General features: G+C 38.7%; 1 protein-coding gene and 1 pseudogene across 2 annotated transcripts in view; both read right to left on the reverse strand.

The window, feature by feature from the left end:
- Window positions 1-15,756, reverse strand: part of GREB1L (GREB1 like retinoic acid receptor coactivator) — a 363,373-nt gene that overhangs the window by 282,443 nt on the left and 65,174 nt on the right. The gene's annotated exons all lie outside the window — the stretch shown is intronic.
- Window positions 2,039-4,047, reverse strand: LOC136315375 (26S proteasome regulatory subunit 10B-like; annotated as a pseudogene).

A 15,756-nucleotide genomic window follows, 5' to 3' on the forward strand; every position in this document is an offset into this window, starting at 1 on the left:
TTGCCCTGTTGGTGGTTTGAAGACTGGTGCAGCCATTGTGGAAAGCAGTGTAGGGTTACCTCAAAAAAATTTTAAATGGAACTGCCCAATGACCCAGTGATTCCACTTCTGGGAATATACCTATATATCCAAAGCAACCCGAAACACTAATTCAAAAGAATATATGCACCCCTATATTCACTGCAGCATTACTTACAATAGCCAAGACTTGTTAGCAGCAGCCCACGTGCCCACCAGTAGATGAGAAAGCTTTGGTACATTTATATAATAGAATACTACTTAGCCATAAAAATAAGAAGGAAATCTTACTGTTTATGACAGCATGGATGGGCCTGGACAATAATATGCTCAGTGAAATAAGCCAGTCAGAGAAGACAAGTACAATATGATTTCACTCGTAGTGGACAAAATGAACTAATAAAAATTAGAGACAGACTCATACAGAGCAGGCTGACAGCTGTTGGGGCGGACTGGGTGGGAGAGTGGAAAGATTGAGCAAAAACAGGAAAAGAGTTAAAAGAAAAAGTACAAAGTATGGAAGGGAGGGGCCTATAAACACAAAGTAAAAAAGTGGATCTCATCTAAATTATTCGTGGGTAAATTGTTAAATAAATTGATATATTAGATGGTATTAAGCTACTACAAAAATTATAAACATTATTATTTACTAACATCACAGAAAAATAGCCAAGAGAAATACTAATTTTAAAAGCAGAATAAAAAATTACAATTACAAAAAAAATACATTTCTGTAAAAAAGCTGTGAATTTAGTAAGATTATAGATATCCTCTTTCTCTATTTCCCAAACTTTCTAAAATGTTGCTTTTATTTAAATAGAAAAACAGGGTTTGAAGTGATGAGGCAAACCGCATTGTTAGTATTACTTTAATATAAATATTGAATTTTATCTTATGGAAGATTTGAACCTTGAATACTTATTTTTACAATAAAATACTTGTCTGACAAATTAGAGAAACATAGAATTAGTTGTAGATAATGTTACTTTATCAGACATGTGTTCAGTTGTATTACTACAACTATTATATTTTGACTATTAGGATATTCCAGTGTTTATTAATTTCAAATTTCCAAAAGTCTCAAGTTGGCTTTTTCTTTAATTTCATTATTATTGACAATTTGAGTTTTAAGTATATAATTGATCAGTTTCTGGACTGAGCATGGCATGTGATTTTGGATTGCCACTTTGTCAATTGAAATCTGTGCTCAGATTTTTTTTTTAATACAACGTGACTGCTGTTTTCTCTCCCACTTATTTTTTATAGTTGGTGTTATGAATTGCTTGAGAATCAGTATTCTGACTTGAACATTCTAAGAACACTTGATATCAGAACACTTTACACTCAGAACATTCTACTCTAAGTGTTCTTAGTGCTGCTGAGAACTAAGAATTCAGGTACTAAGGGAAATTGCACGAAGTGCTAAATGTGGAATTTGCAATGTTTACTACTAGATTTCATGTTTTGAGGAGAATGCTGTGGTAGCTTCAGTAACCTATAATTTGAAAACCTAAATGGCTTCAATATTAATAAAAAGTTATCTGTCATACTTATTTTATCAGTTTCAACAAACCTCATGAGTTTTTGTGTGTGTGTGAGAGAGAGAGGGAGTATGTGAGTGTGTGTGTGTGTGTGTGTGTGTGTTACCAACAAGCCCTACAGTAAGAACATTCCTATTTTTCAACTGAAGTGGGTGCGGGGGGAGCTGGCTGTAAAGGGAGAGAGATATCCAGAGACATTGCCAAGACGTGGAGTATAGGGTCCAAATAATTACCAGAGCTTCCTTTCTTTCTTTCTTCCCTTTCTTCTTTTTCTTTCTTTCTTTCTCTCTTTCTCTCTTTCTTTCTCCCTCCCTCCATCCCCTACTCTGTCTTTATTATTTTTTGTTATTCATACATATTAATATTTTAATTTATATGCTTTTAATGAGATCATTGCCAATTATACATTCTTTTCCTTAACTTTATTTTTTACATTAAACCAATGCCTGTCATGAATCCATCAAAATCTTTACAGTGTATTACACAGGTTTGTAGTCCAATTTTGACTCCAGCTTCTTAGAATCAGCCACTTTGCTGACTGCTTTCATGAAGTCTTTCTGTACCACAAAATCATAATCAGCACAAATTGCAAACATACCTGCTTCATTACAAACATCTCTCAGGCCTGCTTCATTCAAGCCATCTGAAAGCTTCACGTTGCTAAAAATAATCTATTTCAACATGTTTTGTAATGAGACCTGCATTGATTTTCAGTATATCTAACCTTGTCTGTTCATTTGATAAATCAATATGTATTTTTCTATCTAACATTCCTGGATGGAACAAAGCAGGATCTAGTGCATCTGGTTGGTTTATAGCCATTATCATTTTAAGTCTATGCAGAGTATCAAAATATCCCTTAGATTCAGTAACTCCATTAAAGTTCTCTGACTCTATCAGCTCAAGTACCTTCAGAAAACTGAGAACAACCACTGATAGCATCTATTTCATCCATAAAAATGATGCATGGTTGACGGTCTCTGGCATAATTAAACATTTCTCTGATCAAACGAGCACTCTCACCAATGTATTTTTCTACAATATAACTAGATACAGTCTTTAAGAAATTGCAATCCACCTGGCTAGCAACAGTTCCTGCCCAAGAGTGTTTTTCCTATACCTGGTGGTCCACATAGAAAACAGACTTTTGGAACTCATAAAACTCAACAACAAACAAACAATCCAATAAAAAAATGGGAAGAGGACATGAACAGACACTTCTCCCAGGAAGAAATACAAATGGCCAACAGATATATGAAAAGATGCTCATCTTCTTTAGTTATTAGAGAAATGCAAATCAAAACTGCAATGAGATACCACCTCACACCCGTTAGATTAGCTATTATTAGCAAGTCAGGTAATAGCAAATGTTGGAGAGGTTGTGGAGAAAAAGGAACCCTCATCCACTGTTGGTGGGAATGTAAAGTAATACAACCATTATGGAAGAAACTATGGTGGTTCCTCAAAAAACTGAAAATAGAACTACCTTATGACCCAGCAATCCCTCTACTGGGCATATACCCCAAAAACTCAGAAACATTGATACGCAAAGACACATGCAGCCCCATGTTCATTGCAGCATTGTTCACAGTGGCCAGGACATGGAAACAACCAAAAAGCCCATCAATAGATGACTGGATAAAGAAGATGTGGCACATATACACTATGGAATACTACTCAGCCATAAGAAATGATGACATCGGATCATTTATAGCAAAATGGTGGGATCTTGATAACATTATATGAAGTGAAATAAGTAAATCAGAAAAAACCAGGAACTGCATTATTCCATACGTAGGTGGGACATAAAAGTGAGACTAAGAGACATTGATAAGAGTGTGGTGGTTACGGGGGGAGGGGGGAGAGGGATAGGGAAAGGGGGAGGGGGAGGGGCACAAAGAAAACTAGATAGAAGGTGACAGAGGACAATCTGACTTTGGGTGATGGGTATGCAACATAATTGAATGACAAGATAACCTGGACATGTTATCTTTGAATATATGTATCCTGATTTATTGATGTCACCCCATTAAAAAAATAAAATTATAATTTAAAAAAAACAGACTTTTGGAGGTATTATTCCTACACCCTGGACTAAATTCTGGGTTTGTGAGTAGTAATTCTATCACCTCTCTTAATTTCCAAATCTGTTCTGATCGCGCTCCGATTTCAGAATAGGAAACGTTCCCAGGGTCTTCATGAGACATGTTGTAAACCAATGGATCCACCTCTCTTGGCAAATATCTCATGATGGTTAGTGTAGTCATTTCAAAGCAACTCTTGTTCCTGGCTTCAACTTACTTTTGTCAAACTGTCAACAACAATCCACAACATATCTTGGTCCATTTGTAGCTTTAACAATGAATTTTTCTTCAGCTAATTTCTTAAATACCTCACTCACAATCTGCCCAACACTTTGTAGGGCCTTCAGATCATTTTTAGACTTTTCATAGTGCTTGGTAAGTTCTTTTCATTGTTCCTTTAACTCCTTAAGACAATCATCAATTCCTTGTGCACCAGCAGCTTCCTGTGATAGTCCTAAAGTGCCTTATCTCTAGAGCAGGGGCAGTCAACCTTTTTATACCTACCGCCCACTTCTGTATCTCTGTTAGTAGTAAAATTTTCTAACTGCCCACCGGTTCCACAGTAATGGTGATTTATAAAGTAAAGAAGTAACTTTATTTTATAAAATTTATAAAGCAGAGTTACAGCAAATTAAAGCATATAATAATAATTACTTACCAAGTACTTTATGTTGGATTTTCACTAAGTTTGGCAGAATAAATCTTTATAAAACAACTTACTATAGTTAAATCTATCTTTTCATTTATACTTTGGTTGCTCCACTATTGCCCACCATGAAAGCTGGAATGCCCACCCACCACTAGTGGGTGGTAGGGACTAGGTTGACTACTACTGCTCTAGAGGGTCCACCAAGATGTGAAGCCATCACTCATTCCACTCTCTGTCTTTATATCTTCTTTCTCTCTCTCTTCTTTGTCTCTTCCTTCCTTTTATCTTGTTGTTGTTGTTGTTGCAGAAATAATAGAGATAAAGTAGCTTATAAATTATAGAAATGAAAATAGTTTAGAGGAAAAAAGGTAGAAAATAAAGGTATCACAAATGAATTCCTCACCCTGAAGAATCAGAAGGGGTTGGGATTCCATATATACCTCATGAAGCCCTCCTTTTTCTCCATGAAATAGAAGGCAAGTTCTTTTTTAGAGATTGAGAAAGGAAACAGGGCTGCCAAAGTAAGAGAAGAAAGGTTGAAGATAAAACAGGATGAAGGTAAGGGAGGGGCCGTTAGAGGTCAACTGATCCATTCTTCCGCCACCAAGCAGGGCCATCCAAAGCCTTATAAAGGAAAAAGACTCCATATTATATTTTAAGACCACCAGAAGTAGAAATGATATGTTGTGGCTCAAACGTACCCACAGACAGTATGCAAACAAATGAGCATGGCTGTACTCCAATAAAAATTTATTTTCAACAGTAGATGGTGGACTGGATTTCGTCCAGGACCAGTTTGTTGACCTCTGCCCTAGACCATTTTCTTTTGGAAGAATTTGCGTGTGTGTATGTGTTTTATTGATTGCAAGAATTCTTTATATACAAAGAATATTAACACAATGTCTATTAAATACATTGCCAATATTTCTTCTTGTTTTTTATTTGGATATTTGGGGAAAATATAAAGGTTTAAATAAATATGTTCATGTAGTCAAATCTACCAATCTTCTCCCTTGTTTTTTTGGCTTTATAATCATGGTTAGAATGATCCTAACTGTACTAATTTTATATAAATATTTATCTTTTCCCCTTAGAACTTTTAGAGACAGTTTGTGTGTGATGCCACATACTCTGGAGCCAGAATGCCTAAGGTTTATAACACCTGTAGCCACTCATTCTCTTTCTAAGTGTCCACTGCCCCAAATAGGAGCAAATAGCTACTAAAATTATAAGTCTGCTCCAAAGATTTAATGAGTAAAATATGGGCACCAGAATAAAAAATACTTAAATCAGGGCTTGACATATATACAAGCTAAATAAATATCAACTATTATTATTTTAGTATCTTTAATTCATCTGGAAATTATTGATTTAAAAACTGAGATTGACAAGTTCCAGTCCAGATGGCAAACTTCCCATGACCATATCACAATTACCACTAAATTATAGAACAATCACTGGAGTATCATCTGAAGACTAGCTGAGTAGAGTCCTATAACTAAGAATATGAAGAAGAAGCCATGCTGAGGCTGGTAAGAGAGGTGGAGATGTGTAACAGGCTGGCCCCTACCCACATGTGCTGGTTGAGAACTGGGAGGTCAATCTCAGCTGTAAAGGTCCCCCTGAGGAATGAGAGGTCCCAGTCCTATACAAGGCTTTGCAGCCCAGAGCACCAGTACTGGAAAGAGGACACCCCATATCGGGCTGTGAAAATCAGCCATGTTGGTCCTTCTGGGTAAGACAGAAGGCTACTGGAAATCCAGATGTTCTCTTAAAGGGCCCATGCTCTTTTGCTCACAGAGCACTCACCTTGGGCTCCAATGGAGAGACAGCACCTCAGAGAACACTAGAGACATACAGGGAGAAACTGAGAGGTGTGGCTTCACAGTGAGGGCTGGAGAGACACCTGCAATTGTCCCTGTGTTGAGCCCTCCTCCCACACAGCCTGTAGGCAGATGCCATCTTTTGTATGTGAGGTCTCCCCTGACATGGCCAAACCTGAGTCTGCATTAACCAGGTGAACACCACTTTCTCCACCCAGATGACAACCAGAGACCCCATTTCATCCAACTCAACTACTTCCCAAAGCTGTTGCAGTGGTTGAGCCTTAAAGACAGCCAGCAGGCAGCAGCAGGCCTTGGAATGCCCTTTTGCTAAGTAGTCCCAGGCCTGGTACTGGTTACAGCCAGCCTCTATTCACAATATGGCCTTTCCCACCACACCTGAACCCAGTACAGGTGGCAGCCAACTACAGTTCACTTTGTGGTTCCTAGCAAGTAATGCTGGGTCAATCACAGGCAGCAGCTGACTGTGGCCTGTACTAGAGCCCCTACCAAAAAGATCCGAAACCAACACACCCAATGGCAAGCTTCAGACCACACCAAAGCATCACCCAACTGTCTATAAGCAGTACCAAAGGATGGTCTTGGCAGGCACCAGAGCCCACTGGGGAAAATCCCACTCCATGGATTAAGCCCCTCATAGCAGCTCAAACTCTGTGGTTGTGGTCAACATTCACAGCCAGTCAGGTTGAGGATCAACCCCACTCATGGACCTGCCAACAGCAATCAGGCTCAACTACAGCAGGAGGGCACACACAATCCATACAAAGGACACACCTAGAGCACCAGCTTAGGTGATCAGGGAGACTGAACCACTGGACCCCACAGGACACCTACTACCTAAGGCCACTCTACCAGAACTGGAAGATATAGCAGGTATATATAATAAATAAAAACAAAAATAGAGAAGCAGTCAAAATGAAGCAGCAAAGAAACATGACCCAAATGAAGAAACAGGAAAAACTCCTATAAAAGAACTAAACAAAATTAAGTCAAGCAATCTATCAGATACAGTGTTAAAAACACTGGTTATAGCCTGACCTGTGGTAGTACAATGGATAAAGCATCAACCTGGAATGCTGAGGTCACTGGTTTGAATCCCTGGGCTTGCCTGGTCAAGATACATACAGGAAGCAATTACTATGAGTAGATGCTTCCCACTTCTCCTCTCTCTTTCCCTGCCGGCCCTCTAAATATCAATCAATAAAAATTTTAAAAATTGCACCTGACCAGGCGGTGGCGCAATGAATAGAGCATCGGACTGGGATGCAAAGGAACCAGGTTCGAGACCCCAACGTCGCCAGCTTGAGCGCGGGCTCATCTGGTTTGAGCAAAAGCTCACCAGCTTGGACCCAAGGTTGCTGGCTCAAGCAAGGGGTTACTCGATCTGCTGTAGCCCCACGGTTAAGGCACATATGAGAAAGCAATCAATGAACAACTAAGGTGTCGCAAGGAAAAACTGATGATTGATGCTTCTCATCTCTCTCCATTCCTGTCTGTCTGTCCCAATCTATCCCTCTCTCTGAATCTCTCTCAGTCCCTGTAAAAAATAAAAATAAAATAAAAATAAAAATTTTAAAAATTGCAAAAGAAAAAAAACTGTTATAAGGATGTTCAGAAAACTTAGTGAGAACTTCAACAAAGAGATAATAAACATAAAAAAGAACATAGATATCACAAAAAAGAACCAGTCAGAAATGAAAAAGTATAATAACTGAAATGAAGAATATACTAGAAGGAATCAACAACAGACTAGATGAAGTAGAGGATCAAATGAGCTATTTGGAAGACAATTTGCACAAAACACCCAATTGAAACAACAAAAATAAAAAAGAATTATAAAAATGAGGATATTTTAAGGGACCTCTGGGTCAACATTAATTGTAACAACATTCACATTATATGGGGTACCAGAAGAAAAAGAGAGAAAACGATTGAGAACCTATTTGAAGAAATACTAACTGAAAACTTCCCTAACTCGGTGAGGGGAAAAGATACACAATCAAGATAGTAAACAGTCCCAAACAAGATAAACCCAAAAAGGTCCACAACAAATCAAATCATAATCAAAATATCAAAGATTAAAAACAAAGAGAGAATCTTTTCTTTTTTTTTTTTTTTTTTTTGTATTTTTCTGAAGCTGGAAACAGAGAGAGACAGTCAGACAGACTCCTCCTGCATGCGCCCGACTGGATCCACCCGGCATGCCTACCAGGGGGCGACGCTCTGTCCACCAGGGGGCAATGCTCTGCCCCTCCGGGGTGTCGCTCTGTTGCAACCAGAGCCACTCTAGCGCCTGGGGCAGAGGCCAAGGAGCCATCCCCAGCGCCCGGGCCATCTTTGCTCCAGTGGAGCCTCAGCTGCGGGAAGGGAAGAGAGAGACAGAGAGGAAGGAGAGGGGGAGGGGTGGAGAAGCAGATGGGCACTTCTCCTGTGTGCCCTGGCCAGGAATCAAACCCGGGACTTCTGCATGCCAGGCCGACGCTCTACCACTGAGCCAACCGGCCAGGGCCCAAAGAGAGAATCTTAAAGAAAGATTTAAAAAGCAGGGAATTCCCATAATACTGTTAGCTAATTTCTCAACAGAATTTTACAGGCCAGAAGGAGTTGGCAAAAAATATTCAAAGTAGAGTGATGTCAGAGAAATGGCGCCATGAAGAGCACTACCGATAAATTTCCCCAAACTTTCAACAAGTTCTTCAACCAGAGACAGAAAAATCTATCCTTGGAGCATCTAGAAGTCCCATACACTGAAAATGAAGGTATGAACGAGCGAAAAATTGACTAAATATATAATCAACCCTGTAGGAAATAAGATGGAGAAAGGAACACTCTGCCTTCCTCACTAACCTGAGCAAAGGCTGCTTTCACTTGGATCTGAGATAGAGGGCTAAGGGTGTGGAGGGAGCCAGGCTGTGGCACAGATGTTCAAGCCAAGGAAAGAGTGTGCCTGCGGTGACTCAGCCAATGCCAGCTAACGCCTGCACCAGACCCCAGCAAAGACGGGTGAGCAGAAGCCGCCATTAGCCCCAATATCCTGATCGGCAAGCGCGGATAGTGTGCGAGAAGTTCCTCCTAGTGCCCGGGAGTGGGCGCCCGTGTTCCCAGACAGAGGGGCAGGGTCAGAGGCCTTTGCATGGGCTGTGACCAGAGTTTCGGTGTGGTCCCTGCATCCTGAACAGCGGTGTGCAGGGAGTGCGTGAAAGCAAACTTCCCTATGCCCGAACTTCTCTGGGTGGCTGGGGCGCCTCACCCAGCCATTCAAGCTAACATCCCCGGGAAGAAAAAATACGAAAGCATTAGGGGGAGGGGCGGGCAAGCAGCTTGCAGTCTGTCTCGGGAGCAGATCTGCTGATCCAATCGCTGAAATTAGCTTAACCCACAGTCTGCTCACCTCTCAACTGACCTACGTGGCTCTAACTGATAAGATCTCTCTCAGTTCAGCGATCTAAGACAAAAGACGTGATATGTTTGAGTGCCTCTTGCTGTATGCACGTAGGGGTGGGGGCAACTTCTAATTGGCAGAGCTTTCATTCTCAGGGCTATATGTTAAAAAGAGGGACTTGGCAGTTTTTAAGACCTCCTGTTCTGCAGGCAGCAACTAGGGCATCTTCTTCCCAGCCAAAACAGGTTACAAAGTGCAAAACTGGGAGAGTGGTCCCACAGAGTGCTGAGGCATACTGGAAATGCCTAGAGAATCATAAAAAGGCACCTTGATATGCCACCAAATACAACAATCTAGAAGAAATGGATAAATTCCTAGAACAATACAACCTTCCTAGACTGAGTCATGAAGAAGCAGAAAGCCTAAACAGACCAATCAGCAGGGAGGAAATAGAAAAAACTATTAAAAACCTCCCCAAAAATAAAAGTCCAGGCCCAGACGGTTATACTAGTGAATTCTATCAAACATTCAAAGAAGACTTGGTTCCTATTCTACTCAAAGTCTTCCAAAAAATTGAAGAAGAAGCAATACTTCCAAACACATTTTATGAGGCCAACATAACCCTCATACCAAAACCTGGCAAGGATGGCACAAAGAAAGAAAACTACAGACCAATATCTCTAATGAATACAGATGCTAAAATACTAAACAAAATACTGGCAAACCGAATACAACAACATATTAAAAAAATAATACATCATGATCAAGTGGGATTCATCCCAGAATCTCAAGGATGGTTCAACATACGCAAAACGGTTAACGTAATACACCATATCAACAAAACAAAGAACAAAAACCACATGATCTTATCAATAGATGCAGAAAAGGCTTTTGATAAAATACAACACAATTTTATGTTTAAGACTCTCAACAAAATGGGTATAGAAGGAAAATATCTCAACATGATAAAGGCCATATATGATAAACCATCAGCCAACATCCTATTAAACGGCATAAAACTGAGGACTTTCCCCCTTAAATCAGGAACAAGACAGGGTTGTCCACTCTCTCCACTCTTATTCAACGTGGTGCTAGAAGTTCTGGCCAGAGCAATCAGACAAGACAAAGAAATAAAAGGCATCCATATCGGAAAAGAAGAAGTAAAGCTATCACTTTTTGCTGATGATATGATCCTATACATCGAAAACCCGAAGGACTCCACAAAAAGATTATTAGAAACAATAAACCAATACAGTAAGGTCGCAGGATACAAAATTAACATACAAAAGTCCATAGCCTTTCTATATGCCAACAATGAAATATTAGAAAACGAACTCAAAAAAATAATCCCCTTCACGATTGCAAAAAATAAAATAAAATACCTAGGAATAAACATAACAAAGAACGTAAAGGACCTATATAATGAAAATTACAAAGCATTGTTAAGGGAAATCGAAAAAGATACAATGAGATGGAAAAATATTCCTTGTTCTTGGATAGGAAGAATAAATATAATCAAAATGGCCATATTACCCAAAGCAATATACAAATTTAATGCAATTCCCATCAAAATCCCTATGAGATTTTTTAAAGAAATGGAACAAAAAATCATCAGATTTATATGGAACTATAAAAAACCCCGAATAGCCAAAACAATCCTAAGGAAAAAGAATGAAGCTGGGGGCATTACAATACCTGACTTTAAACTATATTATAGGGCCACGATAATCAAAACAGCATGGTATTGGCAAAAAAATAGACACTCAGACCAATGGAACAGAATAGAAAGTCCAGAAATAAAACCACATATATATGGTCAAATAATCTTTGATAAAGGGGCCAACAACACACAATGGAGAAAAGAAAGCCTCTTCAACAAATGGTGTTGGGAAAACTGGAAAGCCACATGCAAAAGAATGAAACTCGACTACAGCCTGTCCCCGTGTACTAAAATTAATTCAAAATGGATCAAAGACCTAAATATAAGACCTGAAACAATAAAGTACATAGAAGAAGACATAGGTACTAAAATCATGGACCTGGGTTTTAAAGAACATTTTATGAACTTGACTCCAATGGCAAGAGAAGTGAAGGCAAAGGTAAATGAATGGGACTACATCAGAATTAAAAGTTTTTGCTCAGCAAGAGAAACTGATATCAAAATAAACAGACAGCCAACTATATGGGAACTGATATTTTCAAACGACAGCTCAGATAAGGGCCTAATATCCAAAATTTACAAAGAACTCATAAAACTCAACAACAAACAAACAAACAATCCAATAAAAAAATGGGAAGAGGACATGAACAGACACTGTTCATGTGTCTGTTCACACTCCCAGGAAGAGATACAAATGGCCAACAGATATATGAAAAGATGCTCAGCTTCATTAGTTATTAGAGAAATGCAAATCAAAACTACAATGAGATACCACCTCACTCCTGTTAGATTAGCTATTATCAACAAGACGGGTAATAGCAAATGTTGGAGAGGCTGTGGAGAAAAAGGAACCCTCATTCACTGTTGGTGGGACTGTAAAGTAGTACAACCATTATGGAGGAAAGTATGGTGGTTCCTCAAAAAACTGCAAATAGAACTACCTTATGACCCAGCAATCCCTCTACTGGGTATATACCCCAAAACCTCAGAAACATTGATACGTGAAGACACATGTAGCCCCATGTTCATTGCAGCACTGTTCACAGTGGCCAAGACATGGAAACAACCAAAAAGCCCTTCAATAGAAGACTGGATAAAGAAGATGTGGCACATATACACTATGGAATACTACTCAGCCATAAGAAATGATGACATCAGATCATTTACAGCAAAATGGTGGGATCTTGATAACATTATAAGGAGTGAAATAAGTAAATCAGAAAAAAACAAGAACTACATGATTCCATACATTGGTGGAACATAAAAATGAGACTGAGAGACATGGACAAGAGTGTGGTGGTTACCAAGGGTGGGGGGGGGGGGGAGGACATGGGAGGGAGGGAGGGAGAGAGTTAGGGGGAGGGGGAGAGGCACAGAGAACTAGATAGAGGGTGACAGAGGACAATCTGACTTTGGGCGAGGGGTTTGCAACATAATTTGATGACAAAATAACCTAGACATGTTTTCTTTGAATATATGTACCCTGATTTATTAATGTCATCCCATTACCATTAATAAAAATTTATTAAAAAAAAAAAAAAAGGGCACCTTGAGAGCAATTGGTTCCCAGCCTGCCTGATTATGCTGGCGGCTCTGACTGACAGAGCCTTACCCAGAGCCTTGCGCAGAGTGGGGATAGAGTGGGGATTTGCCAGCTCTTTGAGCCTCTTACTCTCCAGGAAGAGGCAGCGGCAACCTTATAGCTGGATCATCAGGCTGCTAATTCAGGAAGGAGAGACTAGGAGAGAGGCTCCGAGAAAATGGACTCTCTCATTGTCGGAGCCTGCAAATGCTAACAAGCCTCAACTACCAACGAGACTGAAGCCTAATATATGGCATCGCCATAGAGACTTATCAACTGCAAATCTCTACTTAAGCATGCCACAGGGGCAGAGCCTGGGGTACAGAGTCACTGACCAGAAAGAGGGAGAGGAAAGAAAAAGCAAGATGATAACCTCTCAAAATCAAGAAAAATTCACAGACTTTATAACTTTTTCCTTTTTTTTTTTGTTTCTTTCATCTTCTTGTCTTTATTTTTTTTTCTCCTCCACCTTGGTCCATTTATTCTCTGCCCATCTTATTCTTTCTCTTTCTTGAACTACACTACCCATAACTGTTACATCTCTCATTTTCTTTCTTTTCTTCTTCCTTTCTCTCTATGAGGGTTACACTCCAAAACCCTTAACTCTCTTTTTGTTCTTTTCCTTTTTCCCTTTTTCTTTTTTCTCCCTTTCTATTAGTTTCTTATTTTCTCCTTTACTTTTCCTCTCATTCAATCCTCAATCACGAACAAATTATTTTATTTGGAACTCAAATTTTTTTCTTTGTGGCATTTTGGGTGCTTTTGACTTCGCTTTTTAACTCATTAGCATTCCCCCCAACCCCGGCTCTCCATTCTACCTAGTTTTTGCTCCACTTAATACAATAGTAATTTTTTTTCCTTTTTCCTGTTTCCCTCTTATCCCTCTCATTATATCTCTTAGTCAACCATCACTTAGAAACAAATCATTTTATTCTTGACCCAAATTTTTTCCTTTTTTGCATTTTGTGGGTCCCTACCTCCTTTTTTGCCCCTTTATCACTTCTCCCCAACTCAGATCCTCCATTATAGGTAGTTTTTGTTCCATTTAGCACAACATAATTAACAGTTCATCACAATATTTTCTCAAGGAGGAGGGGAGAGGAAAAGAAAAAAAGAGGGAAATAATAAATTTTCTTTTTTTTTCTTTCCATTTTTTTTTTACTTTTTATTCTTTATTAATTCTCATTAGTGCTATCAACAAAGCCACTCTCAGATGCCATTACAGAAAAGGAAATCGAATATCATGGATACAAAAGACAGAGATGTAGCACAGAAAGATGAGAAAAAAATCTATGGACAAAAAAATTTAATATATTGGAAACCTTGGAGCTAAATGACAGAGAATTTAAAATAGAAATCCTAAAAATACTCAGAGATATACAAGAAAACAGAAAGGCAATTTAGGGAGCTCAGAAAACAACTCAATGAACACAAAGAATATATTACCAAGGAAATTGAAACTATAAAAACAAATCAAACAGAGATGAAAAACTCAATTCATGAACTGAAAAACAAGGTAACAAGCTTAGCTAATTGAACAGGCCAGATAGAAGGTAGGATTAGTGACATAGAAGACAAGCAACTTGAGGCACAACAGAGAGAAGAAGAGAGAGACTCAAAAATTTTTTAAAAAATGAGAAAGCCCTATAGGAACTGTCTGATTCCATCAAAAAGACTAACATAAGAATAATAGGTATATCAGAGGGAGAAGAGAGAGAAAATGGAATGGAGAACATATTCAAACAAATAGTAGATGAGAACTTCCCAAGCCTGTGGAAAGAACTAAAGCCTCAAATTCAAGAAGCAAACAGAACACCGAGTTTTCTTAACCACAACAAACCTACTCCAAGGCACATCATAATGAAATTGGCACAAACCAACAGCAAAGAAAAAATTCTGAAGGCAGCCAGGGAAAAGAAGAATACAACATATAAAGGAACGCCTATTAGATTATCACCAGATTTCTCAGCAGAAACTCTATAAGCTAGAAGAGAGTGGACCCCAATATTTAAAGTCCTGAAAAAGAGGAACTTCCACCCAAGAATACTATACCCATCAAAGCTATCCTTCAATATGAAGGAGAAATAAAAACATTCACAGATACAGAAAAGATGAGGAAATTTATCATCAGAAAACCCCCACTCTAGGAAATACTAAAGGGGGCTTTCCAACCAGATACAAAGAAAACAAAACAAAACCACAAGTAAAAGCTCCACCAAGAACACAATAAAACCAAATTTAAACTGTGACAACAAAAACAAAAAAAAGGGGGGGAGCGAACAGAGATTAATAGTAGCAAAGGATGATGGAGTACAGAAGCACTCATAAGATAAGGTACTACAATGAACATGGTAGGTACCCCTTTCATTACTTAATGGTAACCACCCTTGAAAAAACCACCACAGAAGCACATGACTTAAAAAAGGTAGCAACAGAGGAAAGAAGTATGGAATACAGCCAAACAAAAACAAATGAAAGAAAAACAAAAGAGAAGAGTCAAACAAGATACAAAACTAAGAGAAAGCAATTTATAAAATGGCAATAGGGAAACCACAAGTGTCAATAATTACACTCAATGTAAATGGATTAAACTCACCAATAAAAAGACACAGAGTAGCAGAATGGATTAAAAAAGAAAATCCAACTGTATGCTGCCTACAAGAAACACATCTAAGCAACAAGGATTAAAAACAAATTCAAAGTGAAAGGCTGGAAAACAATACTCCAAGCAAATAACATCCAAAGAAAAGTAGGTGCAGCAATACTCATATCTAATAATGCTGACTCCAAGACAGCAAAAGTACTGAGAGACAAAAATGGTCATTTCATAATGATTAAGGGGACACTGAATCAAGAAGACATAACAATTCTTAATATATATGCACCAAGCCAAGGAGCACCAAAATATATAAGACAGCTACTTATTGACCTAAAAACAAAAACTGACAAAAATACAATCATACTTGGAGACCTCAATATACCACTGACGGCTCTAG

This window comes from Saccopteryx bilineata, chromosome 11 (genome assembly GCF_036850765.1).
Source record: "Saccopteryx bilineata isolate mSacBil1 chromosome 11, mSacBil1_pri_phased_curated, whole genome shotgun sequence".
NCBI classification, from domain to species: Eukaryota; Metazoa; Chordata; class Mammalia; order Chiroptera; family Emballonuridae; genus Saccopteryx; species Saccopteryx bilineata.